We start from the raw sequence: 3,630 nt of genomic DNA, 5'->3' as shown, positions 1-3,630 counted from the left end.
GCTCCAAGTTGTGGAGATTCCTCGCGAGCGGGATATAGTAAAAAGCAAAACACCGTGGTATTCAAGTGTGTCTTTGGACCGCTTGAGAGGGGTTGATTGCAACCCTCATCCGTTGGGACGCCACAACGTGGAGTAGGCAAGTGTTGGACTTGGCCGAACCACGGGATAAACCACTGTGTCTATCTGTGTCGATCTTCTTGTGGTTATCGTGTCTTGCAAGAACTCTTCTCTAGCCACTTGGCTTTATTGTGCTAACTCCTAACAAAGTTTTGTGGCATTAAGTTTCAAGTTTTACAGGATCACCTATTCACCCCCCTCTAGGTGCACTCACAAGGTTATGACCATAGCAATGTTGTGAGTCAATCTATGTATTAACACTTTGAGTAGGATATGAATATTGGCTTGTCATTTGTTAGAACATCAGTAAGGCATGTCAGAAGAATATTCAGTCGAAGCTGGTGATGAATTAACATGCCATGCTACTTGAAACACTGATCAGCGCTTGTGCATGTCTCACCAACTACGCTGCAGGTACCGTTTCCATGGCCAACTACAAGAAAGACATGAACGAATGCCAGTTCACCATCACCACCGCGGAAGGAAGCAGGTAACCAGCTTCTACCCCAATGGTTCTTGAGCATCATCACGATTGAAAGGGAAATGGACTTAACCATTTCCTATAAATCGATTTTGGTGGTTGACGTCCAACACAAACCACGTGGACTTAACCATTTCATAATATGTGGTGTTTGCTTGTATGTAATCGTAGTACACATCTTGATTTTTCATTACTGCTTTTTCGCAGTCACTCACAAAACTCAAGTTTACAGCCTACAACTTCTATCTAAAGACAGGTATGTCATACTAATAAACATATTGTACGATGCTTCCTCTCCCTAATCTTCAAAAAATCATACAACTTCTAATCTTCCCCTCAATAGTTCCTAATTGAAAAATGTATAATCCATCACTCATGTTCTATTCAATTCAATGGACATGTCCACTAATGCTATTGTGTAAAACGAAACATTTTGTGCCCATCTGCTTAGTTGTTGGCATAAATTCTCTTGAAGTTACTTTGCACATGTTTCTAAACTAATTGACACTGCCAAGGTGTGGAAGCTAAATATACCTCCTATATAAATACATATAAGGAGCTTTTGTCAATGATTGTAGATTTGGAAGTGCTATTTTGTTTATTTTCTACACAACTTTATGAAAGGGAAATATGCCCTTGGGCTATTTCTATAAATATTTTGGTGATTAGATGCCCAACACATGGTTTGAGTTGATATGTGCTAAGTGGTTGCAAAGTGCAAAATCAAGAATCAAGGTACGTTTCTAGACTTAGTAAATTGCTTATGGATACTAGCATATCTCCCTAAGTTCTAGAAACATTGCCAAGAAAACTGGAATCAGATTGGAGGAGTTTTGGCTGAGTTCGGCCAGAACAGCACCAGCCTGTGGTGCACCGGACAGTGTCCGGTGCCCAGGCTGGCCCGACGACGAACTCGTCGCTCTCGGGAAAAAGCGAAGGCGCCGCGGCTATAATTCACCGGACTATCCGGTGAGCCAAATGGCACTCGTGGCCAATGGTCGTCTGCCCGATCAACGGGCGACACATGGCCGAGCCAACGGTCGGATGGTCACACCGGACTGTCCGGTGTGCACCGGACAGTGTCTGGTGCGCCAACGAGACCAAAGACCCAACAACCGGATTCGCCAAAAAAGGAAGGAGATCATGCACCGGACAGGAACTGTTCATGTCCGGTGCACCACCCGATAGAAGGCAAGAATTGCCTTCCTATTGGATCTCCAACGACTCCTAGCTGCCTTGGGGCTATAAAAGGGATCCCTAGGCGCATGGAGCACCACACCAAGCATTCTCTGAACAATCTAAGACACCTAGACTCCGCCGCCACGCATTTGAATCGCTGTGTTAGAGATCTGAGCACCTTTCGAGTCGAGAACTCATGCACCGTGTTTTTGTGCCCAAGTCTTGGATTGTGTGTGTGTGTGTGTGTTTGCTGCGTATTGAGTCTTGCGTGTGTTGCTTTCCCTCCCTTACTCTTGTGCTTCTCTTGTGATCAATACTGTAAGGGCGAGAGGCTCCAACTTGTGGAGATTCCTCGCAAACGGGAAAAGAACTCTAAAGAAAAAGATCGTGGTATTCAAGTCGATCACTGGATCACATGAAAGGGGTTGAGTGCAACCCTCGTCCATTGGGATGCCATAACGTGGAAATAGGCAAGTGTTACTTGGCCAAACCACAGGATAAAACACCGTGTTTCTTGTGTTGCTTTTCTCTGTGATTGATTTCTTCTCAAGAGCTCACTCTTCAACAACTTGATTTAATCTAACTAACATTTTATAAACCACTTTTGTGCGATTAGTGTTGAATTTTGCAGGATCACCTATTCACCCCCTCTAGGTGCTCTCAATTGGTATCGGAGCCATACTCTTCATCTAAGGGACTAACCGCCCGAAGAGATGGATCCTAAGGGCAAGGGAATGGTGATCAACGACAAGGAGAAGGAGTCCCTCTTCAACGAGCCAAGAGACGACAAACCCACTGACTCAGGCTCGAGTCACAAGAAGAGGGACGGGAAGAAGAAGAGACACATCAAGAAGATTATCTACTGCGACAGTGATGCCTCCTCCTCTTCACCAAGGGATGACGACAACGACGACGACTCCTCGTCCAAACGGAAAACGGTTAACCAAAATTACTCGTTTGATTATTCTCGCATCCCGTACAATTTAAATGCACATTTACTTTCTATTCCACTTGGAAAACCTCCACACTTCGATGGAGAGGATTACTCATTTTGGAGCCATAAAATGCGTAGTCATCTATTTTCCCTCCATCCTAGTATTTGGGAAATTGTAGAAAATGGAATGCACTTTGATAGTACTGATAACCCTGTGATTATTAATGAACAAATTCATAAAAATGCCCAAGCTACTACTGTGTTGCTAGCATCTCTATGCAGGGATGAATATAACAAGGTCATCGGCTTGGACAACGCCAAGCAGATTTGGGACACCCTCAAAATATCTCACGAGGGTAATGACACCACCATGATCACCAAGATGGAACTAGTGGAAGGCAAGCTGGGGAGGTTCGCGATGATCAGGGGAGAGGAGCCAACACAGACCTACAATAGGCTCAAGACCCTGGTCAATAAAATCTGAAGCTACGAGAGTACAAGATGGACGGATCATGACGTCGTCCAGCTCATGCTCAGGTCATTTACAGTTATTGACCCCCATCTTGTAAATCTTATTCGTGAGAACCCCAGGTACACCAAGATGACGCCTGAGGAAATCCTCAGAAAATTCATAAGCGGGCGCATGATGGTGAAGGAGGCAAGATATGTGGACAACACCTTGAACGGTCCACTCCCCATCTACGAGCCACAGCCCGTTGCTCTCAAAGCAACCAGCAGCAGGGAGGCGCTACCTAGCAAGGTAGCACAAGTGGAGGCAGTTGGGCTAAATGAAGATGAGATGGCGCTCATCATCAAGCGCTTCAAGACCGCACTAAAAGGACAAAAGGAGTACTCCAACAAGAACAAGTCAAGGGGAAAACGCTCCTGCTTCAAATGCGGTAAGACTGGTCATTTTATA

The sequence above is a fragment of the Zea mays genome, chromosome 1, assembly GCF_902167145.1.
Source record: "Zea mays cultivar B73 chromosome 1, Zm-B73-REFERENCE-NAM-5.0, whole genome shotgun sequence".
NCBI lineage: Eukaryota > Viridiplantae > Streptophyta > Magnoliopsida > Poales > Poaceae > Zea > Zea mays.
The sequence above is the reverse complement of the archived record's forward strand: the minus strand, read 5'-3'. Positions refer to the sequence as shown.